The sequence below is a fragment of the Arabidopsis thaliana genome, chromosome 4 (genome assembly GCF_000001735.4).
Source record: "Arabidopsis thaliana chromosome 4, partial sequence".
In the NCBI taxonomy this organism is placed as follows: Eukaryota; Viridiplantae; Streptophyta; class Magnoliopsida; order Brassicales; family Brassicaceae; genus Arabidopsis; species Arabidopsis thaliana.
In genome coordinates, this window is record NC_003075.7 from 4,507,558 (window position 1) to 4,535,498 (window position 27,941).

At 41.1% G+C, this 27,941-nt stretch overlaps 5 pseudogenes across 5 annotated transcripts; 3 read left to right on the forward strand and 2 right to left on the reverse strand.

Annotated features, from left to right (window-relative positions):
- Positions 1–500: 500 nt before the first annotated feature.
- AT4G07725 lies at positions 501–5,729 on the reverse strand (annotated as a pseudogene; the record flags this gene model as incomplete). Its single annotated transcript has 1 exon — positions 501–5,729.
- Positions 5,730–7,950: 2,221 nt separating this feature from the next.
- On the forward strand, positions 7,951–9,636 carry AT4G07730 (annotated as a pseudogene; the record flags this gene model as incomplete). Its single annotated transcript has 1 exon — positions 7,951–9,636.
- A 2,074-nt stretch (positions 9,637–11,710) lies between these two features.
- AT4G07733 lies at positions 11,711–16,912 on the reverse strand (annotated as a pseudogene; the record flags this gene model as incomplete). Its single annotated transcript has 1 exon — positions 11,711–16,912.
- Positions 16,913–19,382: 2,470 nt separating this feature from the next.
- AT4G07736 lies at positions 19,383–21,331 on the forward strand (annotated as a pseudogene; the record flags this gene model as incomplete). The annotated part of the gene is made up of 1 exon: positions 19,383–21,331.
- A 4,001-nt stretch (positions 21,332–25,332) lies between these two features.
- AT4G07738 lies at positions 25,333–27,936 on the forward strand (annotated as a pseudogene; the record flags this gene model as incomplete). Its single annotated transcript has 1 exon — positions 25,333–27,936.
- Positions 27,937–27,941: the final 5 nt, after the last annotated feature.

A 27,941-nucleotide genomic window follows, 5' to 3' on the forward strand; every position in this document is an offset into this window, starting at 1 on the left:
GCTCTCGCGGCTCAACACCAAAAGCGTTCATCAGAAAAGAAGAAACTTTGAAAGAAGATCAACCAGATGCTGCGGAGAGTCGCCATGATATCAAGGGAGTTACACACCCTCAACTCTCATCCCGGGGACTGGATCGAACTCGAAATCGCTGAATTTGCCCGTATCCCGGATTGTTTAATGCCCATTCTTGATCTTGCCAACCAAGGAGTCAAAGTGTTTTGCAAGACGAGAAGGATTTTCTAATCCGAAGTGTGTTTAAGACTTCAGCATCATTTTATCGTTTTCGCCTTTGAATAAATGTAACTTTGCTTCCTGCTTTGTATGTTCGAACAGTCGAACTCCTTTCCTTTATTTGTTCGTATAATCGAACTCCTCTTCAAATGAATAAAACAAATTTTAGTAATAGCTGAACTCGTTTTCGAGCTGCCTACGTACCCATTTAGGGATCAAGCCACACCGTAGTTCATGTACAAAAAATGCGTGTTTTTTTAAACATAAAATTTCTTTTAGTTCACCACATTCCAAAGACGTTGGACTGGTCTGTCTTCTAAATCTTTCAATCTATAAACACCATTTCGGACCACCTCGGTAACTATGTAAGGACCTTCGCAATTAATGCCAAGCTTGCCTGCTCCTTCCTCCTTCTTGTTATCGAACACACGTTTTAAAACATAATCACCCACAAAGAAAGTTCTGCTTTTGATTTTCCAATTGTAATATCGAGCAGCAGTTTGTTGATAATTTTGAATTCAGATCAAAGCCTGATCTCGCCTCTCGTTGATGGTATATAGCGGATCGTCTAGCATTGCGGAATTCTCTTCCTCGTTTAAAGGAGCTTCTGTTCGACGAAGTCCTTGCACATTGAGCTCGGCTGGAACAACTGCCACCATTCCGTACACCAATGAGAACATGGTTTCTCCGGTCGAGCGCCTAGGAGTTGTGCGATATGCCCATAAGACCGGTTGAAGTTCCTCATACCATCCTCCTCTCAAATGACTTAGACGTTTCTTAAGATTGCTTAGAATTATCTTGTTCGCAGCTTCGGCTTGACCGTTCCTTTGTGGGTATCGCGGAGTAGAATAACTAACTTTGATCCCCAATCCGAGCAGAAAGCTTCGAACTCGTGTGAGATGAATTGTGGTCTGTTGTCCGAAACTATCTCGTATGGGACGCCGTGCCTACAAATGATATTCTTCCAAATAAAGGTTTTTACCACCGAATCTTTGAAAATTTACATATGCTTCGGCTTCAATCCACTTCGAAAAGTAATCCGTTAGGACCAAGAGATATTGTACATCCCGGGTTGACTTGTGCAATCGTCCAATGATATCCATCGACCACCTCATGAACGGGTACGGTACAGAGATCGAAGAGAATAACTTCGAAGGTTGATGGATGAGAGGCGTGTGGAGTTGGCAACGTTCGCATCGCTGGGCATAGTAGGCCAATAGTACCCCATCCTCTTAATATTGAAAGCCATAGCCCTACCTGAAAAATGACTGCCACACAAACCTTCGTGCACTTCACTCATAACGATCTCGACTTCGGGCCCAAAAATGCAAAGTAAATAGGGATTGCTTACACCTCATCTATACAAAAAATCCTTCGATAGACAAAATTTCGCGCTAACGATTCTCATTTTCCTAGCCTGCCATCTATTCTTTGGGAGCTCTCATGTAACAATGTAATGTTTTATTGGCTCCCTCCAATCAGCCCCCCAATCTTTAGCCGGAATTTGGTCGATTTCATGAAATATTGAGCTTCTGGCTCGGGATGCTCATTTGGTTCGAAGACGTCTTCGTCAACCCATGGTTCGGTCTTGGCTTCAACAGTGTTTTCCGGGGCTATATCTTCTAATGGTTCGACAATTTCTTTGACCCTATTACCTTCTTGCACGGCTGGCTTATGTACGGCTGCCCCTTTTGACTTTCGTCTCTTGACAGGTGGTAATTCAATTGCGGGTTCACCGCGATCCCGGGCTGCAGCTCGAGACCTTATAGTGACGAGTGTTTTTTTTCTTCCTTAATGCTTCTATTCGAAATACATTCTACCGGAATGATTCTCTTGACTTTGGGATCTGACGTTGAAGCCAGAGCCGCGAGTGCATCCGCGGTTGTCTTTTCTCCTCGTGGTATGTGAATGAGTTCAAACTTCTTGAAATTTGTAGTCAAATCTTTGACCACCTCAAGATATGCCTCCATTCTTGAATCTTTGGCTTCATAGTCTCCATTGAATTGGTTAACAACCAGTTGTGAATCACATTAGGTGATCACTTCATCAGCTCCAACTCCCTGTGCCAACCTGAGTCCGGCGATTAATGCTTCATATTCTGCGTCATTGTTAGATGCAAAGAATAATAACCGGAATGATTGCTCAAGGATTTTTGAGGTGGGAGACTCCAATTTGATCCCCACCCCGGATCCATTTTTTGATGAAGACCCATCGACGTGTAACTTCCAAGTCTGATATTCTGGTTGCTCCCGTCCGCCAAGTACCTGCAACTCTGTTAAAAAATCAGCTAGAACTTAAGTCTCATGGCGACTCGGCTCTTGTACTCTATATCATACTCACTTAACTCCACCGCCCACTTCGCCAACCTCCCAGATTGGTTCTGACTATGAAGGATTGTTCGAAGCGGTTGATTTGATAACACTTCGATTGGGTGAGATTAAAAATACGGGTGAAGCTTCCGAGCTGAAGTTACTACCGCAAGTGCAAGCTTTTCCATCATCGTATACTTGGTCTCCGGATCCGTCATGGATTTGCTTATGTAGTAAATTGGTTTTTGTTCTCCTCGGTCTTCTCGGATCAAGACTCTGCTAACTGCATGGCCCGAGACCAAGACATATAGATAAAGTTTCTCATCCGCTTTTGGTTTCGACAATATAGGTGGAGTGGTCAGATATGCTTTGAGCTGTCCGAATGCTTCTTCTATGATAAAAAGGCAATGATTTGTCGGTCGATCTTGAAATAAAACGATTCAGTGCCGCAATCGGACCGGTTAACCGCTGTACTTCCTTGAAGTTTCTTGGAGATGGCATGTTGAGAAAGGCGTTAATTAGGTTTGAATTTGCCTCAATTCCTCGCTTTGTAACAATATAACCGAGGAATTCCCAGGATGGGACTCCAAACGTACACTTCGCCGGGTTTAGCTTCATTCGATATGGGTTAAGGATCGTGAAACATTCTTCTAAATGCTTAATATGATCTTCCTTTTTCAATGATTTCACTAGCCTATCATCGATATAGACTTCCATTGTCTTTCCGAGGTACTCGTTGAACATTTTGTTAATCAGACGTTCATAAGTCGCTCCCACGTTCTTTAATCCAAAAGGCATTACCTTATAACAATAGATGCCTCTGTCCGTGATAAATGACGTTTTCTCTTGATTTTCTAGACTCATCATGATCTGGTTGTATCCCGAAAAGGCATCCATGAAAGTTAGCAATTCGTTTCCGGTAGTTGATTCCACAAGACGATCTATATGTGGGAGATAGAAACTGTCTTTTGGACAAGCTTTGTTAAGATATGTAAAATGGATGCACACTCTATCCTTTCCATTCTTCTTTTTGACCACAACGGTATTCGCCACCCAATCCGGATACTGCACTTCTCTTATAGATCCTATTATTAAAAGTTTATCCACTTCGTCGTTTACCGCTTTTGCTCGTTCCACTCCGAGTTTCCTTCTTTTCTGTTTTACAGGCTTGAAGCTCGGATCCACATTCAACTCGTGACAAATTATACTTGGGTCTATGACCAAGCAAATGATTCCTTGTTCCTCCTTAACAGCTCGATTAAAGCTTCTTTTATTTCGCCGGGTAAAGTAGCTCTAATCCGCACTTTCCGATCCGGTTTATCTCCTTCTAGAATTACTTCGACCACAACATCGTCAACCTTCTGCCCGCTAGGAAACCTCGGGACTACTCCTTTCTTTGCGGGCTTCGTTAATTGCTATTGGATTTTCAATCGGTGGCTAGCTAAATAACAAGTTCTCCAAGCTTCTTGGTCTCCCCGGATAGTTTCCACTCCGTTTGGGGTTGGAAATTTGAGGCACTGATGATACGTAGAGGGGACCGCTTTCATCTGGTAGATCCATGGAGTTCCGAGGATGATGTTATAAGCTGCTGGTTTATCAAAGACGACAAAGTCTACAATCTTTGATATCTTTCCCGCCAAAACTGGTAGCTTGATTGTTCCGAGAGACATTGCTGATTCACTTGTGAAAGCTTCTAAAGGAGATGGCGGTCCTACTACATCCGCCCTGCTTATCCCCATCCTTTCCAAGGTGTTTAGAAAGCTTAGACCTACCGAACTACCGGTGTCGACGAGGATTCTTGAAACCTCGAAGTTAGCTACATCCAGCGTAATTACTAGTGCATCATCGTGAGGTCTTTTGAGGTGCTGCGTTTCCTTTTCCTCGAATGATATTGAAGCGCCTTGAAAATCTATCTCTTCACTTAACTTGACTTTAGAGGAACATTCCGTTTATGCTTTTTGATTGTCCTGATGGAATCACGGCAAAGTTTGGAACCTCCAAGAATTACGTTAATTTTACCTTTTGAACTTCTTGGTTCTTCTTCGCTAGTCGGTCTTGGTCTCTTAGAGTTTTGAGCTTTGAAATTATCCCTTGATTCATGGTATTGCTTGACGAAATCCTCCATGTTGAATTTTGAAAGACCTCCGCTTGCCCATAGTTCTGCGAGATGCCTTTTGAGTACATTGCAGTCTTTGGTCAGATGCCCGGTGACTCTATGTATATCACAATACAGGCTTTCATCTCGAATCCAAGTATTTGACCTTCCTTTTCCCTGAAACTATTTCCCGACGTTATTGTTGAATGTTTGTGAACCAAACTTCCTCGGTCCTTGATTCTCCCGAGGTTCGAACTTCTTGGGTGGAAAAGTGACTGATGGTTTTGCTTGCTTATTTCTCTTCGCAAAACTTTCTTTTTCATCTTCGACTTCCATCCAATTGTTTGCTCGGAATAACGCATCTTGAATAGTATCAGGTTTGTGTAGTATCAAATCTTCTTTGAATCTCGAATCATGCCATAATCCTTTTCGCAAAGCTGATAAAGTTGACTGTTGTGAGATCCTTGGGAGCTTTGAGAGTACGTTCTTGAATTTGGTGATGAAAGTCCGAAGTGTTTCGTTCGGCCCTTGAGATAAATTTCAAAGGTTGGTATCCGAAATGCTTTTATCCATAAGAATTGAGTATTGTTTCAAAAATACTGCTAAAAGCTCGTTGAAGTTGCTGATCGACCCTGGTTCCAATTGAGTGAACCACATTAGGGCTTGTCCACACAGATTCTCAAAGAAAAGCTTGTAGTATCCTGCATCTTCATCGGCTTCGTTCAGATCAACTCACCCAGCAACAATTAGGAAAGTTGCGAGATAGCCTTGCGGATCTTCCAAACCGTTGTACGGTTCTAAGTTAAGTTTTCGAGAATCTCTGATTCTCAAGCTAGCAATTTGCAGGGTGAAAGGTGTTCGCCTAGCTTTTTCAATGACCCGGTTGATATCCGATTCCGAGCTTTTAGCTTGGTGGAATTTTGACCTCATTTCTTTCAGTTCCCGGCTTACTTCTCTCATGGTTTTGAACTGGTTGAAGTTCTCTTGCTCGTGTTGATTAACGAACTGGTTGTAGTCTTCGGGATGCGTTTCTCCATCTTCCGGTTGGATGTCCGCGTTTGTACCATCCGGGGTCGTTTGATCACTTGCTGCATTTCGCGGAAGGGAATTTGGGGAACCGAAGATAGTTCTTCGAACTCCAGAGGAATTGCCTGGATTCAAAGAATGAACGCGAGATTGAATAGTAATAACATTTTGACTGAGTGATATCTGGGTTGTTTGCAGTATTTTGACGGTTCTTTCCACATTCGAAAACTTCTGCGCCATTTCCGCCATAGTTTGCTGCATGGTCTTGAGAGTTTCGGCTAGTGAAGCGTTGGTAGCATCTTCTCCATACATTGTCGCTCACTTCGGAAATGTCGTGTATAGAAAAAATCTGATGACTCAAGAATTCTTTGTCCCCACAGACGGCGCCAAAATGTGGATGTCGGATTCACACACTCAAGTATTTATTTATTTAGTGAGAAGGATTATTCTTGAGGACAAATGTACTAGAAAATAGATTGATGCTTATAGAGAAAACTATGAGTTTTGTAAGAAAATGTGTATAGTAAGTTTGCACAAAAATGTGTGTGTCTCTACATGGCCTTTGACCCACAATTTATACTCAAAGAATACATTTAATTCCCATTTACACACAATTATTCTATATTAACTATTCGAATGTTCAAATTTGAATTGATTCCGAACTTTCTGGGCTTCGTCCTCTGGCCCACCCGACTCTCCAATCCGGGCAGTTCTGACATCGATGTCCAGTCCACCTCGCTGATCAATCACCTCACGTATACTTTTTTACTCAGAAAAGCCCATGGGCCTTTCCTCTTTTAGACCCTTCCCTCTTACGTGGCGATCTTTGACCAGTCCCGACCCCACGGTGCGGGATCCGACACCAACACTTGCTATCATATTCCGCTCCTCGATGCACTTTAATAAGAACACTCTATAACTCGACTCTACGTTGGCATGTGTATTGTTGGTGCAGGAATTAGCACCTCCGACAATACCGGCTTAAACCGGAGGAATTGTGAATAAAATAGGGAATTCGATTAAACCGGGGTATCCCGGTTAATGGGCCGAAGTCATGAGGTCGTCAGAAGATCTAATTCAACAATTGGAGATCGCCCAGCCGACTTCCTAAATCTAAGAAAGAGGAGACTTCCATTTTCAGAGAGGAGTATCTCGCGAAGAATAGAAGGAATGAAGATTCAAGCCTTAGATAATTAGAAGTTTTGCATATTCTTAGACGGTCAAAGTATTGTATAAATAGAGGGATTTGTCCTCTATTCAATCCATCTTGAACTCAATACAATAACCCTACTTTTCCTATAGCAAAACCCTAACTTCATCATTAAGCAACCTTGTTCTTCTTTTCTTACAGTTTCCGATTATCTTAGAGCTAAAAGAGAAGTGAATTTATATAACCCCTTAGTATAAATTCATTGTTTGGTTTACAGAATCAACATGTACCATGTAAAATAAACTCATCCATATCTAGGCTAGCTTTGTTTGAGGATTTCTATCACGGGAGTGAATTGATCTGTTGTTGAACATATTGTCTAGGGATAGCTTAATTGCGCTTGTTAACCATTCGAATAGGCTAGGATACCACTCCATTCGATTACCCCATCCTTAAGAATTTCTCGTCTATCTGATTTCTCTGTTTTATCGTTAACGCTTAATCGTTCTCATTGCCTGTTTCTTAGTTTTTGCAATTACTCAACCAACTTACTCGACCACACCCAGTGTCCGACAACAGACTATGCAAACGAGTATAGTTGTCTCATTTCCTGTCTATTACTCGACCAACATACTCGACCACACCCAGTGTCTTGCAACAGACTGTGCAGTCAAGTATAGTTGTTTCATTTCCTGCCTTTTACTCGATCTATTACTCGACCACATCCTACTTCTGGCATCAACCAGTTGTGGTCGACTGATTTTAGTAATTCTGTTAAAATTTCTGTTTTCTACATGTTCGCTTAGGATTGTTAGAAACCTCAAAACCGTTATTGCTTGGCTTCACTTAGTGACTTCAGATCACATCTTATCTGTTTGCATCACAGCTAATTGGATTGACACCTAAAATACTACAACGACAAGATTAGTGTTTTAGGATTAATTGACTAAAATCCTAATATCAATTTGGCGTCATTGCCAATTGGGTGTTTGTTTGCTATATTTGAGATTTCAGAATTGTTAAGATCAAGTTTGTTTTTGTTATAAGAGATACGAACATTGTGTCTTTTCAGACTTTGTATTTCAGGTACCTAGCAAACAAGTTTAATCGTCTGTTATAGCCATGTTGCTACTTGTTGCATGCATACACGGTCACAAGGGAATCAGAACGTCCTATTCAACGATAACATCTACCGTATTGCTCGCCAATTGAGAGAACAGACAGAAACAGAAACAATGGCTAACGTTGTAGATGAACAAGAGCAACCTAACAACATTGGTGCTAGTCACTTTCCAATAACCACAACGAGCGTCATGGCATTGTTCCTCCGCCGTTTCAAAACAATAATTTTGAGATCAAGAGAGGTCTCATTGCTATGGTTCAGGGGAACAAGTTTCATGGCCTTCCAATGGAGGATCCTCTAGATCACCTTGACGAGTTTGAAAGGTTTTATAGCCTAACTAAAATCAATGGAGTCATTGAAGATGGTTTCAAGCTTCACTTGTTTCCCTTCTCACTTGGAGACAAAGCCCATCTGTGGGAAAAGACGCTACCCCAGGGATCAGTCACAACCTGGGATGACTACAAGAAAACCTTCCTGGCTAAATTTTTCTCTAACTCTAGAATTGCTAGACTCCGGAATGAGATATCCGGATTCACACAGACGAATGCTTAAACCTTCTGTGAAGCATGAAAGCGCTTCAAAGGCTATCAGACGAAATGCCCTCATCACGGGTTTAAAAAAGCTTCACTTCCCGGCACTCTATACATAGGTGTCCTTCCCAAGATCAGGATGCTTCTTGATACCGCTTCCAACGAGAACTTCCTCAACAAAGACATTGAAGAAAGATGAGAGCTGGTAGAGAACTTGGCTCAATCGGATGGTAACTACAATGAAGATTACGATAGAAGCATCCGCACCAGCTCTGATTCTGATGAGAAGCATCGCAGGGAAATGAAAGCTATGAATGACAAGCTAGACAAGTTACTCCTTGTGCAATAGAAGCACGTTCATTTTCTGGGTGATGATGAGACGTTCCAAGTCCAGGATGGGGAGACTCTGCAATCAGAAGAAGTGAGCTATGTGTAGAACCAAGGAGGTTACAATAAGGGTTTCAACAACTTCAAGCACAACCATCCGAACCTGTCTTATAGAAGTACCAATGTCTACCCTTCACAGAAGCAGAATCAACCCAAGCCCTTTGTTCCATACAACCAAGGTCCAGGGTATGTTCCTAAGCAGCAGTATCAGGGAAGCTATCAACAGCAACTTCCACCACCGTGGTTCACACAGCAGGAAAATCAACAACCTTCACCAACTCCAGATTCAGACTTGAAGAACATGTTACAGCAGATTCTCCAGGGACAAGCAGCAGGAGCAATGAATCTCGCCAAAAAGATGGCAGAAATCCACAACAAGGTTGATTGCACTTTTAACGATCTGAACATCAAACTTGAGGCACTTACCTCTAATGTCAGATACATGGAAGGCCAAACTGGGTCGACCTCTGCTCCCAAAGTAACAGGACTTCTCTACAGGACTTCCAGGGAAGTCTATACAGAACCCGTAGGAATACGCCACCGCTCACGCTATCACTATCTGCCATGATCCAGAGCTGCCAACTCGACATGTCTCCAACTTAGTCACTGAGGACAATGATGTTCAAGAAGGGGAGGCTTCTACTGAGATTGAAATTTAAGTTGTTGGACTCGGCCATTCAGCTGGATCTCGCTTTTAAACTAAGTCCACCTTCGACGAGAAAGCAGTAATCATTGAGAGGATGGTTAAACGATTCAAGCCAGCACCATTACCTTCACGTGCTCTTATATAGCTCAAATTGCCTTAAGTTTACTCCCTCAAATAAGAGATCGTTGTTACCACTTAAGGGTCAAATTCCACTGAGCTCTCAATAGACTTATGATGTTATTGTTCACACAATAGACTTATGATGTTATTTAATAAGCTAGACGAAGTAATTGAATGTAAACGACAAATAAGCAAGTAAACGAGGTGTAGATTCAAGTGATTAAAGCGTCGGATCTAAGGAATTATCTCGGAAGATAGATAAGTTGTAGATCTAGCTAATATTAGGATTGTTATCGCACCGTTCTCGAACTCAAACTATGATTCTAGAGTAACCGGTGGCGTTCCGCGAAACTCTCTATACTTAAAGCTAAGATAACCAGAGAAGGCGAGAAATCCTATGCTAAAGCATGCATTGTTAATAAGCTTGATTAGTTCACCTAGTGTCTAAACCAGAGCCCTTCTATGAGCCTACCTTTTCTTTCTTAAATGCCTAGGCTCATCTGTGATAGTTCAAATAACAAGTACCTATGGCGGGCATACCTATTATCTAATATCAAGTTCTAGGTGATCAATCTAAAACTAGCAATAAGAATAAACAAGATGAAGAAGTCTAAGAATAATCATAAGGGGTTTCCGATCTACTAATCCATCTCAATCCCTATTGAGACTCCCTATACTATAACGACCGCGTCCGGGACGGGGTCTCACATAAACCCAACAAGGTGATTACTCAGACATGAAAATAGAAACACAAATCATAATCTGAATAGTTTCCATTGATGAATTAAGAATAATTCTTATTGTGCTCCATAGTTCCCAGATGTGTAAGTGTACCTGAAATGACTCAAAACATTCGAAAAAGAATAGAAAGACTCTAAAAACCATTCTGAAACTATGTTAGAAATCAGTAAAAACTAGGACATATCAACTCCCCCACACTTAGCTTTTGCTTGCCTCAAGCAAAACAAAAGGTTGAATCTGTGAAAGAGGTTTGAAAAACATAGAAACTCTCAATCTCTCTAGTTTATTACCTTGATCATACAAACCAAATCCATGCACTAAATAGTTCTAATAAAATCCTGACAACCATGTAATTCTCCGCTAGCCCACACAACATCCTAGATTCCATACCAAAGCACTCAACTATATCCACTAGGCTATCATCGATGGGTCTCATCAATCAAGTAAATGCTTAAGAACCTGCTAGACACATTCATGTACTGTACGATGATAAATTGACCATTCTTTATATATTTTTTTTGGTGTTCTTTCTCTCCCCCAGACTTATTCTTTTTAGAGAGTAAACAAAGGGTCGACACCTTCGACATTTTTCCAACATTTGTAATTGATCGTTCCAAATAATGTATAATAATGGGATCATAGGAAATATTCCTACCCCTATACACTATCTGAAAGTCTTCTCAATCTCTCACTATCTATTTTTTTTTTTTATTATTTGGGGAGAGGAACACTTTCTTTTTGTCACATTAGTCGACTTATCAGGTATGAACAATGGGTCAAGTCCTGTTAACACTAACCGTTTTGATGAGAAGAGTAGTGAGATTAGCTCCAGCCTTTGTGGATTATGTTGGGAATGGATGTCCTTAAGTTTGTTGATTGGCTTTATGAATTTTCCATTAGTCAGATTGATTTGAATCTGCAGTACTTAAGCAATCTAGGCAATAACTCGAGAGATAGATCATAATTTCAGGCAAAAGTTTTGACTCAATAAAACAACTATCTAAGTTAAAATGACACAACTGACTCATAAGAAAAGAAAAGATGAAGTTAGTTACTGACTCCCCCAGACTTAGATAACACAGTCCCAAGAGTTATTAAGCTAGAGGAATTGAAAGAGAAATAATCAAAAGTTAAAAGTTAGGAAACGTGAGTTGCCACCTGAGAGTGGTGTCGATCGATTCTATGTTGGTGTCGATCGACACTCTGGTCGTTTCGCTAGGCTTTGTGAATTCTGCTCATTGTTGTAGAGCCTTGGTTAGTGTTTTCACATGGATCCTCTAGTTAGACTGTTAAATCACTAAAACACACATCAATAGTTCCAACAAAGCATAAGAAAATAAGTGCAACAAGTTTCAAAACAAATAACCAATAGTCTGAAATAAAGCATAAACAAAGTCAGAGAACAAAGCAAGATAAGGAGGATGGCTAGTCCTCATGCTTTGAGTCGGAGGTGGATGCGGGAGAGCGACGACGACGACGAGTGGGAGCAATACAACTGCAACGAGAAAGTGTAGCTATGGCGTTCCAGACGCTCTTGAAACTGTCGACAACGTACTGCTGAAAGACCTGTGGCTCCATCGGGATGGGTGGAGGAGAAGGCAGTTGATATGGAAGAGCTTATGAGGAAGATCCAACTCTCGGACCCCCAGCAGGGTCAATGAACTTGTCCTCGGTCTGTGTAGGTGCAGATCCTGAAGCTGAACCTCTCTGTCGCCTGGAGCATGGTGCGGTATGCAGAAGAGAAGGATCGGGATGAAAGCCTATCTCCTCATGCTCTCCTGTAATCTCTATAAGTGCAGGGCGAGGTAACTGAATCATGTGCTGCCCTGTATCATCTCTAAAACACAACAGTAAGTTGCCCTTAAGCCAGTGAGAGTTCTTTAGGTAAATCTCATCCATAGTGACACGCGTGGTGTTGACTTCTTCGCCCTCAAAGCTGTTGCGGAAATGCTCGAATACGGGAGTGAGAAGACTGCCAACTCTCTAAGATTTCTGTCCTCTACCTGTAAAGGGCTTGGTCTTGAGCGAGACCAAGTGATGAGCGAACACAGCACCAAAGTTGATATTACGGTCAACCTGCTCAAATCCAAGGTTGTCTGGAAAGAAGTCATGAAGAGCGTGATAGAGCAACAACAACTCAGAAAGTCTCATCTTACCAGGCTCCATCTTGCACAACAGTGTGCTACTAATCAGCCTAACCAAATATCGCAGAACAGGGTGACGGATCTCTGAGTGTACTGCGTCCTTGGAATCATAGATTCCCTTACCAAACCTACTCCAGAAAATCTTAGAATCCTTAAACTGACCAGGCAGGAATACTTCAGTGAGATCATTGTCAAACCCATAGATGTCACACAAATGAGTGGTAGACTGTATCTGACACCGCGAATGAAGAAGATAAGAGCTCCTTCCTTAGCATTGAGTTTCCTGTCATTCACATAAGAAACCGTAATAGAACCCATGAATTGTCTCACCAGCTCAGGATACAAATCGTACTGCCTACAACAAATGGTTCCCAAACCTATGTCATCTAGTAGTCCTAAAACAAATTTCTCTATCTACAAACGCTGCATCAAACCGAAATCCGCAAACCGAGTAGGCAAAATTTCTACACTCATTCAAGTATTATAGAACAAGTATCATAATCATCCCAATCTAGAGAAAAAGGGCGATTGATATAGTCACCTTTAGTGAATTCCCTGTTGACATCTTTCTCCCAAACCCTTTGAGAAGGTATTCTCTCATTTGGAAGCTTTGGCCATGGAAATCGATAAAAAGGTGGTTGAGGGGCTGCAGCTTGGGATTGCGGTTGGGATGGTCGGAGACAGGCGGCGGTGGAGAAGCGCTGGCGGTGGTGAGGGGCGGCGGTGGAGAAGCGCTGGCGGTGGTGAGGGGCGGCAGAGGAGGAGGAAGGTCCAACGCTCTTCCTCGCCTTCTTTTCTGCCCTGTCATCTTGTCGGTCGATGGAATTGGCACTTGGGGAAGATAGAGGATGATATTCTAATGAGTTTAGAGCCTGAAATCACAAGAAACGGTGAAGAATCGAAGGATTAGAGTAGTTTTAGTGAATTCAGCGGTTTTAGAGAGAAATGAAATGAAAAAGATGAAGTTTTAGGTTAAAACGACTTACTTGGAAAATGCGGGTGTCGATCGACACCATCACGTTTTTGGTCGACATATTTTTTTTTTATTTTTTTTAATCTGAATAGTCCTATAAAATAAAAATCCTAAGTTAAGAATCAAATGAATAAAATAAATAAAAAGGAAAAATACTTACCACTGGGTTGCCTCCCACTAAGCGCTTGTTTATAGTCAATAGCTTGACTCAATAGTTGCTTAATCAAAAGGTGGGTCCTGAAGATCCAAAGGCTTTTCTACTGGAATCTCGGCTTCAGCCCAATAGTGTTTGACTCTCTGTCCATTCACAGCAAATGGCTTTCGATTGTTGTTTTTGAGAATGACTGTTCCATATGGCCTAACCGAGTGGACTATGTAGGGACCTGTCCAACGAGAAGACAATTTTCCAGGAAATATTGTCAATCTAGAATCATAAAGAAGTACATGGTCATTAGGCTCAAAGGTCCGAGTGAGGATCTTCTTGTCGTGGTAAGCTTTTGTGCGTTCCTTGTAGAGCTTCGAGTTGTCATAGGCGTGAATTCGTATTTCATCAAGCTCATTCAACTGAATAAGTCTCCTTTCTCCACCTGGTTTGATGTCGAAATTCATCATCTTGACTGCCCAAGCTGCTTTGTGCTCTAATTCCACTGGAAGATGACAAGTTTTACCATATAGAAGATGAAAAGGTGTGGTACCAAGCGGAGTTTTGAAAGATGTCCTGTAGGCCCACAGTGATCTAACTTATAGGACCACTCCTTTTTCGCCTTACCCACTGTTTTCTCAAGAATTTCTTTGATTTGCCTGTTGAAAACTTCAACTTGGCCGCTCGTTTATGGATGGTAGGGAGTAGCAACCCGATGCTGAACTCCATACTGTAAAAGCAATTTCGTAACAATCTTGTTCATGAAATGCTTACCTCCGTCACTAATGACTATGCGTGGCACTCCAAAACGAGGGAAGATGATAGACTTGAAGAGTTTCATGACAACCGCTGAATCTTTCTTCGGACTAGCTATAGCTTCTACCCATTTGGAGACATAATCCACAGCTAATAGGATGTAGAGATTCTTGTTGGAAGGTGGGAAGGTCCCATGAAATCTATACCCCAACAATCGAAGACTTCGACTTCGAGTATAAATTTCTGAGGCATCTCATTACGCTTGCTGATCATTCTCCTTCTCTGACAAGGGTCACATTGCGATATGAACTTCTGAGCATCCCGAAACATTGTAGGCCACAAAAGCCTTCTTCAAGAACTTTGGATACTGTCTTGAAGGTTGCAAAATGACCACCATAGCTAGAGCTGTGACAATGCGATAGCATATCAGGAACCTCTGTTGCAGCAATGCATCTCCTGCACACTCAATCAGAACAATGCTTATAGAGATATGGTTCATCCCAATAATATCGCCTAATCTCTCATAGGAATCTCTTCTTGTTGTAATATGTGAAATTATCAGGTTCCACATCTGCAGCTAGGTAATTAACAATATTAGCATACCAGGGGTAATCTTTCTCGACCGCTGTGACGGCGCTATTCTCAGTTGGTGACCAATTTCTTTTCGATTCAGAAGGGTGTCGATCGACAAGTGCAATGGTGTTGATCGACACCATCGCACAACTTTGACTGTCTACTTCCTCTGAAATGTGAGTGTCGATCGACATAATGGGAGTGTCGATCGACACTGAAGCTCGATTCTGCAACCTATCAACTTTGGCGCTATTTTTGGGTAGAACGATCTACCAACACAAGAGTGATAAAGGTAGGCTCAAGATTGGAATACCCAAGACGCATAGCAACTGAACGAGGCATCAGATTCACACTAGAACAGAGATCATATAAAGCTCTTGGGAAGGAGTCATGATTAATGGTGACACTAAGTACAAAAGTTCCAGGATCAGGTAGCTTTCTTGGGATTTGTTCCTGAATGATGTTGCTGCCCTGCTCTGAAATCATCATAACACTGCATTCTTTTGTCAAATTCTTAGTGACCATTGTCTTAACATACCTTCTGATTTTGAAAGATAGATGAATAGCTTCAACTAGAGGCATCTCAACAATCAGCTTATCAATCATAGTCTTGCATCTAACATCATCTAAGGCTTGTCTTGACTTTTTAGGACTCTTGGGGAAGGGAATTCGCCGATTTGCTGACTTGGTTGCAGCTGGAATTTGCACATTGTCTAAACGAACTGGGTGTCGATCGACAGGAGCTGGGTGTCGATCGACACCATCGGGAATAGTTTCCTCCTCCTCCACGAAATTGTCTATTCCACTCGACAAAGGGAAAACAGAGTCGTCAACAGTATTTGGATACACCAGGGTGTCGATCGACACTGATTCGTTTTCTGCAATTAGGAAAGATGAAGGCTAAGCTGATCGTTCGCGCTGAAGTATTTGGTTGAGCTGCTTTCCGCTGCATAGTGTGACTACATTGATAGAAGCTGATGTAGGTGAGAGATTGGAGAATTGAGAGCGTAGATTCTCAATCTTGCTATTGATATCTTTGGAGAGAGAATCATAGTTGCTATCAAGCTTTGTGGAGAGAGATTCATATTTGCTATCAAGCTTTGTTAGGCCTCTAAGAAGTTGCGCAAACATAGACTCCATTCTGGTCTCTTATGAGGGTGGAGGGGGGCTTGGATAGGAGCAGAAATTGCTGAAATAGGAGTCTTTTTGCTCGCGGTAGCTATCTCAGCTGAAATTTGTCGTTCTTTGTCAAATCCCTGCGTCGAGAGACAAGTTAAAGCATTGGTGATGAGAAGTAAAGCTTCACTAGTGGTTCTTGTCATGAAGTTACAGGAGCTTGCTGTATCAAGTTGATTCTAGTATGGCTTGTCTATCCCTTTGTAGAATAGGTTGATGAGTTGGCTCTCTTCGAAGCCATGGTGGGGACATTCACGCTGATAAGACATGAATCGGAGCCAAGATGCTCTAAGGGACTCTGCTGGAGCTTGAGTGAACGAAGAAATTTGCAAACAAATTACCTCTGTCACGGACTCATCGAAGAAGTGATTCATGAATGCATTCTTTGTATTAGTCCAATTGGTTAAGGAACTTTGTTCCAGTTGACGCAACCATGATGTTCCTCTGCTCGCGTGAGGGTGGGGGAAGAGTTTGCAAAGAATGTAATCAGCTGGTACACCTTCTGCTTTAATAGAGGAAACAATGTCTTCGAAGGCTTCCAAATGATCTAATGGTGATTCATTGGGGGCTCAAACTTTCCTCTAGATACAAGATCATAATAGGCAGGGTGTATAGCAAAGTCATATCTTTCAAATGGAGGTAGCTTGAATGCTGATCGGTTTGTGTAGAAGAGATCAGTTCTGTTAAAATCGCCTATTGTAGCTGTCTGGTTCTACAGAGGGTGTCGATCGACACCCTGATGTTGTCGGTCGACACAACCGTGAAAGTCTGCCATGGAAACGTGATTTTCAATCTGAAGGTACCTGAAACACAAGAGACCAATAGACAAAGAAACACGTGAATAGGTGGTAGAAAAGTAGTATCTAGACTTAAAATGACACCTAGTCTAATGATGAACTAAAAGAGAATTTCGGCAACGGCGCCAAATTTGATATAGCTCAAATTGCCTTAAGCTTACTCCCTCAAATAAGAGATCATCGTTAGCACTTAAGGGTCAAATTCCACTGAGCTCTCGATGTTCACGCAACAAACTTATGAAGTTGTTTAATAAGCTAAATGAAGTAATTGAATGTTAAAGACAAATAAGCAAGTAAATGAGTTGTAGATTCAAGTGATTAAAGCGTCGGGTCTAAGGAATTGTCTAGGGAGAGAGATAAATTGTAGAGCTAGCTAATATTATTAGGATTGTTATCGCACCGTTCTCGAACTCAAACTATGATTCAAGAGTAACCGGTGGCGTTCCGCAAAACTCTCTATACTTAAAGATAAGATAACCAGAGAAGCCGAGAAATCCTATGCTAAAGCATGCATTGTTAATAAGCTTGATTAGTTCACCTAGTGTCTAAACCAGAGCCCTTCTATGAGTTTACCTGTTCTTTCTTAAATGCCTAGGCTTATCTGTGATAGTTCAAATAACAAGTACCTATGGCGGGCATACCTATTATCTAATATCAAGTTCTAGGTGATCAATCTAAAACTAACAATAAGAATAAACAAGATGAAGAAGTCTAAGAATAATCCTAAGGGATTTCCGATCTACTAATCCATCTCAATCCCTATTGAGACTCCCTAAACCCAACAAGGTGATTGATATACCTCGATTTTCACTGCTTTTAGCTATGATTTAGGTATAGTTTTAAGAGTCCTTTTGTTATTTGTAGAGTCTGTTCTACTTTTTTCAGGTATTTACATGTTTTGGATGCATTTGGAGATTATGGAGCATTCTGGAGCAAAACAGACAACTTAAGCTGCGTCAGCAATTCGGAGACGGAAATTGACGTAGGTGTCGATCGACACAATCCCTGGTGTCGAGAAACACCAATACCTAACGACAATTCAATTGCGCAACTTATTGATGTTTTGAAAATTTCCAAATATGGCCCAGAACTTTCCCTTATTTTCAAAGAAGGCTCAAACATTTTTAGGACTTATATATTGATTTTTATGGTCATTGTTTAGACCAAACTCTTCTTATCTCTTTTATTCTTGGGAGCAAAACCATGTGGAGACTCCGTTTAGAGAAGATTCTTCTAAACTCTTTTCTCTTCTTAATTTCATCATTGATTTCTTATTCAATCATGTTTTGTTCTTCTATGATCATGCTTGAGTAGTTCTCTTGTTAGGTTTAGGAATTCTCATTAGGGATTTGGATAAATTAGTAGATCGAAAACCATATTAGGATATTATAATTAGAATTCTTCATCTTAGATTGTTCTTAATGCTAGTTTTAGAGTAACTAACTAGAACTTGATTTTAGGTTATTCGGTATGCCCACCATAGGTATCTATTACTGGAACTATCTTAGATGAGCCTAGTATTTAGATGCGTGCTAGCGTCCATTACTTAGGTGAACTTATCAAACCTGATTATAATGCTTGCTTAGTTTTAGGGATTTACAAGAGAGTTGGGATCAATACTATTAAGCATAGTGAGTTTCGCGAAACACCACCGGTTACTTTATATTAGTGATTGGTGTTCTAGAATGGTTCAATAATAATCCTAATTTACTGCTAGATCTACTATTCCGATACTTCCTGAGAATTTCTCTAAACCCGACATCTTAATCATCTGAATCTACAACCAATCTCTTTATTGCTTTCTTGTCTTTTACTCTTATAATATTTTATGTTTAGCTTTATTCAAAACTGTTAATCTACTGTGTGATCCGAGAACTTTGTGGAATTCGATCCTTAAGTGCTATAACAACCTCTTTATTTGAGAGAGTAGTCATTAGGGTAATTTGACTCATATCAGTGATTACTCAGACATGATAATAGAAACACAAATCATAATCTGAATAGTTTCCATTGATGAATTAAGAATAATAGCAAAGGAGTTCAGAATCCTCTCTCAAAGGATTGGATTCTTCTCTCAAAATGTATAACAAACTATAAAAACAAAACTTAGGTCTAACAATGACCAAATAATTAGGTATATTCGTGACTAAAAACGTGCAAGGACTACTTTGCAAATAAGGAAGACTTCAGGGCTTCTCAAAGACTTGGTAGAAAACGAGAATTCCCTTGGCAGCAATAAGGGTGTCGATCGATATAGGTGTGGTGTCGATCGACACCAGCTTCTGAAAAACGTTATTCAAGATCTTCATTGCTGAAAAGCTTCCAAAATTCCTTATTGTGCTCCATAGTTCCCAGAAGTGTAAGTGTACCTGAAATGACTCAAAACATACGAAAAAGAGTAGAAAGATTCTAAAAACCATTCTGAAACTATGTTAGAAATCAGTAAAAACCAGGACATATCATGCTTTTCCATGGAAATTCAAGAAAGCATGGATAGAAAGATACAATTCTCTTGCAGAGAAGCAGCTTGATGAGATGGAAGCGGTGATGCCTCTGATAGAAGTTCTCAAACTTATCATGGATCCTCACAAAGATGTGAGAAATTCATTCTGGAAAGGATCAAGTTGTATCAAGATTCAGATGATGAATGTGATGCTAATCCGTCTAGAGCTACTGTTAAGAGGAGCGTTCAAGAAAAGCTGGAAGATCCCGGATCTTTCACTCTACCATTTTCCATTGGGCAATTGGCTTTCATCAATTGTCTATGTGATTTAGGAGCTTCAGTAAGCTTAATGCCACTCTCTGTGGCAAGGAAGCTAGAATTCACTCAGTACAAGCCTTGCGACCTGGCTTCGATCCTTGCTGATAGGTCTTCAAGAAAACCCTTCGGCCTGCTAAAATATCTGCCGGTAATGATTAATGGAGTGGAAATGCCTACGGATTTCGTTGTGCTTGAGATGGAAGCAGAACCTAAGGATCCTCTAATCCTGGGAAGACCTTTCTTAGCCTAAGTGGGAGCGATGATAGATGTCAAAGATGGGAGAATAAATCTCAACCTTGGGAAGCACATCAAGCTGCAGTGTGACATCAACGAAACTTCGTAAAGGTCAACTGTAGAAGAAAAGATCATAGCTCAACCTCAGCCTTCGAATTTGATCACCCGATCAAGCAAAACCTCTGCACCTAACTTGTGAGAACTCAGAAAGAAATCTGATGAGCAAGAAGAAACCATAGAGAAGCTAGCCCACACGGTTGAAGAACTTAAGAGTAAACTGAATCAGATGCAAGAAGAAGCTCAACCAAACGCGGGATTGATACTATCCCAAGAAAAAAGTTTACTTCACGATGGTCTGAGGAGATAGATTATCCACCAGAAGATAAAGAGGCCTATTTCGAGGAAAGAAGAATTGAGTATTCTGCTGCACAACTCTCAAGAGAGGATGCTGAATATGATGATGAGATCAGAGAGGACTACGCAGATCCTCTCTATTACTCATTTTCTTCCTAATGAGTGTGAGGAGTCAAGATAGAGATTTTAAACAAGCTCACTTGGGAGGAAGTCCCATGTTTATCTTTGTACATATTTTTAATATTCCTTGTTGTTTTTGATGCATTTTGTTAGTGTTTTCAGGAGATAAGTATGAAGAGCTGAGGGAAATGGATTTAGGCTTTGACGGAACAGCAATACACTTGACCACCAAGCAATCAAAGACACTCAACCTTGTTTTGGCTACTCCATGCCAGGAAATTACTCGACCGCCTTGCTGGCCGCAATAGAAGAAGAGAGCAGTATATTCGACCACACCCTACAGGGATCGAAAAAAATGTGATCGAGTACAGTTGATGCAATCATGACTTCCACATGTCAGGAATTCACTCGAGGGCGGTGCTGGCTGCCACGAAGGAGAAGAGATCGAGCCTCCTCTGGACATGCCCTCGAGGAGATATGACGAGCCTGAGCCAAGTCAGCACAGGCCTAAGCCTAGTGAGCAATGAGTCTCACAAGTCCCTGCGAGGCATTCATCATTCGAGCCTCGGGAGCACGGGAGAAAGAAGAATGCTGCACTCGTTCGATCAAGCAGTAGGAGTACACGACTTCTCCAATCTAGAAGTTTACGTGACCGCGGTGTTGGCCAGAGCAGAAGGAGAGAGGTCGAGTATCATCAAGGCGGTGCTGTTTGCCACGAAGGAGAAGAGATCGAGTACCCACAGGGCAGAGGTGAGACACAACAGGAAGATTCTTCAATGGCCTGGGAGCAATCACAGGCAGCTATTGACGACCAACTCCGCTCTTTCTTCACCTGAGGTAAGCACCTCACTTCACCATTGTAATATACCATCACCTGTTTTTATTTTGTTTCTGTGATGTGTTTTGTCCTGAGTACTGTCTTCCAAATTTGGTCACACAGTAGACTGTGTGATTTAAGTTTGGGGGAAGGCTCAGGAAGTGTGTGTTGCATTGTATATAGTCTTGATTCTGTATTCATCTAAGGCATAGAAAAAACCAAAAAAATCGAAACATTTGTGAAAATGATTTCACAAAAATAGAGTGTTCCTATAGTTGCATTACATTTAGGATCGTGTCTTGAGTGTTTCATTTAGGATTGTTGCATATGCAAAGGGGATAATGATGAGATAGCCTTGTAAGCATTTTGGTTCACAAGATAAACTCAGTGCCCTCGGTGTTAGTTGTCTGATGCGTAGTCAATGAAATTGAAGTAAAACTGAACCATGCCTAGAATGCTCTACTTGACCACACTGTCATGATTTGATATCATTCCCTATTAATTTGAACCTGAATCCGATTTAGATTATCTTGTCTTGGCATCGTATTTGAACTCATGGATACCCTAAAATATTTGGACTTCCTTACTCATTTTAACCACTCTTGTTAGTCCAAGTAGCTGACTCCCCTCATTGGAGCAGTTAACCCCGACCCTAAACCTAAACCTTCTTTCAAGCCCTTTATCACTTGTGAGTGTTTGTCAGGTCTTATTCCGATTGAGCTTGGTAGAAATTGTTAGGTTCGTAACGATAGAGATAGTGTCTCATGTAGTTCTAGTTCGCGTTTTCAGGACTGGATATGACTAGGTGGGCACTTGTATTATGGGTTGGGATGTGTCTAAAAGAAAGAAAAGGGTAAATTCATTGTTGATAAGGAAAGGAAAAGAATTCTAAATAAGCTAAAGAAGTTAGAAAAAATCTAGTAAAAGTTTTGGGAATGCTAAAGAAAAAAATGAGGTTCTTGTTAGCTAAAGAAGAAGGGTTAAAAGCCTTTGGTTGTAAATATTAAAAAAAGGAACCTTAGTTGTTAAAGAAACCCAAATCCGCTAGAAGTATCAAAGTGTTGAGAAAGCTTCTCCTAGAGTTAAGAGAAAAGAAAAGAATGATCTGGAAAAAGGGGTTTAAAAGATTCATGAATGCAAAGGGTAGAGTTAAGTTCTTATTCTGGGATTAGAGATGGGATTACCATTGCAGCTTCATTGTTATACTCTGGGTAGATGGGATCTTATCTCTGTATGCATAACTTGGGACTTACCTTTAGCATTATACTAAAGCTCAATCATTCTTGATAGATCCCCTGTTACTAAAGCCTGTTCTTTAAGGCACCATCTTTGTCTGTTGACCTTCACCTTAGCCAAATGAGTTCATTGATGATGCATTGCTTGATTCACGTTCCAGAACTAATGAATGTTAAAGGGATTGGTAGATTTGAAAGCATGTGTAGGTTGAGTATAAGAGACCGATTGATTCATAACAAGGCATGGCTAACGTTTTTGAGTATAATTTGATCATATCGCATCTTAGAACTACCAACTTAGACATTGATTTTATCTGCTTTTATCTAATGCTTTGGTTTTGAGTCCCCACCTTCAAACCTCTCATTCAGCTATGTCTTCTTATTTGCTTGAGGGCAAGCAAATATTAAGTTTGGGGGAGTTGATATGTCTATAATTTGCATGTTTTCTGTGTTCATTCTTATTCATTTTGAGTCTAGTTTCATGTCATTCATCACTGTTTTATATCATTCTTCATCATTCTTGCATACTTTGCATGATTAGGATAGGTTTGCATACATATTGCATTTTTGAGTTGTGTTCAGGTGATTTGGAGCGGTTGATGAGCAAATTGGAAGAAGCGAGTCGGAACCAGAAGATATACTCGACCACCTGGTAGAGTTACTCTAGCAGCACACTCGACCCCCTAGTCGAGTAACATTGGAGCCATTCTTACCAATCACTAGACCCCCTGGTCGAGTAACCATACTCCAGGCCACTCGATGACACCACTCGACCACTGGGTCGAGTAACACTTTGTCACACCACCTGACCACCACTCTGACGTTCACTCGGCCACGTTACTCGACCACGAAGTCGAGTATCATCACTCACCACCACTCGGCCATACACTCTACCACCTTACTCGACCCACTGGTCGAGTATATCCTTCATCATCATCGCCATCACTCGTTCGAGCACTCGACCACATCTTCAGAGTCTACTCAAATCCACACTCAACGAGACAAGCAGAGCACAAGGAAGAGAAGAGGAGAAGAAGAAGTGTTTGGAAGCGGTCAGGAGCTTCATCCGATCACGAAGCCCATCTCGGCCCATGATCACTCTATGGGCCGGGCAATTAGGTTCCCGACCCATCTACTATCATTTATTTTGTTTTGTATAAATAGGTGTTTAAGGGTTTTGTCCTGAGACATCTAGTCGACATTGAGTGTTTGCTTCAGTTTTAATCTTTATCTTTAATTCAAGATTCCGCATTTGATTTCATCTGTCATCTTGTTTCTCTACTCTTTATCTCTTTACTTATGCAATATACTTGTTTACCTGCGTTTATGTCTTTGAGCATGTTATCTGAGTAGTGACATAGAATTCTTAAGAATGGGATAGAGTGGTTGTGGAATCCTTAGTCTGTAGAATGGTCAAGTTTTAGAATTGATTGAATCCCTTCAAGACTAGTTGTGTTTACTGCTTATTTCTTTCTGATCAACTGGAATTCGATCCAAAGCATTCCCGCACCTAGTAGGTGTTCGATAGAAAGCTTGATCCACTACTTCCTGAGATATGCGTCTATATCCCAAGGGATTGGTCGTTTAGAGCGTTTATTGACTTTATCAGTCGGTTCTTATTGCCTGCTTAGGTAGATTCCGTTAATGGGAATTAGTTTGAGCTAGCTTTGTTTGAGGATTTCTATCACGGGAGTGAATTGATCAGTTGTTAAACTTGTTGTCAAGGGATAACTTTATTGCGCTTGTTAACCATTCAAATAGGCTAGATACCACTCCATTTGATTACCCCATCCTTAGGAATTTCTCGTCTATCTGATTACTCAAAAACCTTACTCGACCACACCTAGTGTCCGGTAACAGACTATGCAGTCGAGCATAATTGTCTCATTTCCTGTCTATTACTCGACCAACATACTCGACCACACTCAGTGTCTGGCAACAGACTGTGCAGTCGAGTATAGTTATTTCATTTCCTGCCTTTTACTCGACCTGTTACTCGACCACATCCTGCTTCTGGCATCAACCAGTTGTGGTCAATGATTTTAGTAATTCAGTTAAAATTTTTGTTTTCTGCATGTTCGCTTAGGACTGTTAGAAACCTCAAAACCGTTATTGCTTGGCTTGACTTAGTGACTTCTGATCACATCTCATCTGTTTGCATCACACCTGATTGGATTGACACCTAAAATACTACAACGACAAATTAATGTTTTAGGATTAATTGACTGAAAACCTATTGTCAATTGTTCTGAATGCTAGTTCAAGAGTAGTAACTAGAACTTGATATTAGATAATAAGTATGCCCATCATAAGTACTTGCTATTTGATCCATCATAGAAGAGCCTAGGCATTTAAGAAAGAACATGTAGGCTCATAGAAGGGCTCTGGTTTAGATACTAGGTGAACTTATCAAACTTGATAATAATGCATGCTTTAGTATAGGATTTCTCGGCTTCTCCGGTTATCTTAACTCTAAGTATAGAGAATTTTGCGGAACACCACCGGTTACTCTAAAATGATAGTTTGAGTTCGAGAATGGTTCGATAACAACCTAGCTATTTCTAGATCTACTATCATCTATTTCCTGAGAATACCCTAAGCTTGACGTTTTTAATATCTTGTTTTCACAACTCACAATCGATTGTTATTGCTAAGTTTTTGTTTTTCTTTATTCTCTTTACTAGTTTACTTAGCTTAATTCGATTAGCCATTAGTCTATTGCATGATCCAAGAACTTTGTGAATTCGATTCCTAAGTGTTGCAACTGACCTCTTTATTTGAGAGAGTGGTCTTACGATTAATTTGACCTATATCAAATTTGGCACCGTTGTCGAAGTTCTCTGTGATTCACCATTAGACTAGGTGTAAAATTTAGTCTAAGTTTTTATTTCTCTTAATTTTGTTTCTCACGCGTTTTCTTTCTTCTTTTTCCTGTGACAGAGGAACTATAATATGGAACCCAACAAACTGCTGGCAGATTTCAACGACAGTGTCGAGCGACAATATCTGCAGAACAAACCAGCTACCATAGGCGACTTCAACATCGCTGATCTTTTCTACTCCAATCGATCAGCAATCCAGCTAGCTCCTTTTGCAAGAGAAGACTTTGCTATTCACCCAGCCTACTATAATCTTGTTCACGAGGAAAGTTTCGCGGTCATTCTGATGAATCACCCCTAGATCATCTAGAGGTCTTCTAAGACTTAGTGTCCTCAATCAAAGCAGATGGTGTACCAGCTGATTATCTTCTTTGCAAACTCTTCCCACACTCTCTTGCAGGCAGAGGAACATCATGGCTGCGACAACTAGAACCAGGTTCACTAACCAATTAGACTGACACGAAGAACGCATTCATGATCCACTTTCTTGATGATTCAGTGAAAGAATTACTAAGGGAGAAGATCTCTTTGTTTTCTCAAGCTCCAATAGAAGGTTTGAAGGCAGCTTGGATCAGATTCAAATCCTACGAGAGGGATTACCCACAACATGGTTTCCAGGAAAGCCATCTCGTCAAAATATTCTTCCGCGGAATCGATAGGCAGTATACGTATTGTTTTGATGGTGCGAGTACTAGGAATTCATGACAAACACTCCAAGCGAAGCACTAGTTCTTATCAACAACGCTGTCACAAGTCTCTCCACACAAGATATAAATAGTCATCGAAGAAAATTGGCTAAGGCTTCCGACATTCCTAGAGAGGAACAAGGATCTACACGCATTGCTTCTCCACCTATCACTTCTTCTATCCAAGCCCCCCCCCCCTCCACCCTCCATAGACAGCCGACTCGACTCCATGCTTGCGCAGATTCCTTCGAGCCAAACAAAGCTCCTGGTTGAGTTTAATGGCAAGTTAGATTCTCTCTACCCAGATCTTATTGGAGGATCAACAATCTGAGATCTAATATATCAGAGCCTTCTCCTACCTCAGCATCTGTCAATACAGTCACACTACACAGTGGAAAGCAACCCAACACGATCCTTCAGCGAGAACTTTCCGAAAAGACTTCATCTCGTCCAGTTGCAGAAAAGGTCTCAGTGTCGATCGATACATCAGGGTGTCGATCGACACCAATTATTTTTGACGACTCTGTTTTGACTTTGTCGAGTGGAATCAATAATTTCATAGAGGAGGAGGCGCTTATTCCCGATGGTGTCGAACGACACCCACCTCATGTTGATCGACACCAGCACCAAACAGACAGGCTAGTGTTGACATTTGACAAAGCATGATTGATTCCAGACAGTGGTGTCGTTCAACACTCACCTAGTGTCGATCGACACTGGACTTAGACTCCACTTATCTGCCTTGAATCTCCGCCTATTGCTTACACACCACAAGTTCCTTGTCTACTACCTCGACAGCCCAAGCAGGAGATTCCTAAGATGCATTGCATGGGTATCATGGATGAGACTCTCCTTCAGTTACCTCCGGTTGAGATTGAGAAGTTGTCACCCCCTCTTTAGAGTGATATGATACGAGATAATGCTCTAGAGAAGCAAGATGACAAGACAAAGATAATGGTTGTCTCAAAATAGGTACTCAGCAACAGCAAGCGTCCACATGAAGCCAGTTTCAGATTTGATGATGAGAATCGATCTGCAGAGTTGGTGTCGATCGAAACCAACACCTGTGTCAATCGACACCCCAAACGGGCTGAACCAGAACTGTCTACTAAAGCTACTTTGCAAGTTAAGATCATTGCTGCTATTCGAGGACCAGTTGTCACAACAACCAATGCACCTCTACCACTGCATCCACCTCCTAAACGGTTAAGGTACTCATCTCCTCCTCCTAAACCTCTAGATATCTTCAATAAATGTTATAATTTCCAAAGATTGTTTCACGGTTAAGCAAGCCACAAGTTTTTCGTCGAGCGCTTGTTTGTTCTTTTGATGATTGTACAGGTAAAAGGTGTATACCACCCATACCTGAGTCTTACCCTGCTGATGTTCCACACTTGCTCGATCAATCTCATGCGTTAACTGCTTATACGCCAGCATGGACGATGAGAGGTCTTTCTCTACAATATATGCCACCTTCTGATCCACCTGATCCCCATACTCCATCAAAGTCAAGCTATTGACTCTAAACAAGCACTTAGTGGGAGACAACCCACTTGTATGGGTTTTTTTTCTTTTTCTTTTTCTTTTATTTTACGTTTTTTTTTATTTTCCTCACTTACTCCGGATTTGAATGCCACTGGGGACAGTGTCGTTTAAGTCTGGGGGAGGTAGTTACTAACTACGTTTTTCTTTTAGAGTCTTATTCTTACTCTTCTTTTTCTTATTTTTTTTGAGTCGTTTTATTGAGTCAAAATTTTGTTTCGAATTATGATCTCTATTCTTTAGATTATTGCCTGGTTGATGAATATTGCAGGTTCGACTCAATCCGACTATTGGAAAATCTAGATGGCAAACCAACAAACTTGATGATATCATAGTTTCCAACACCACCACTAAGGCTGGAGCTAATCTCACTGTTCTTGCTTTTACCTCTTCA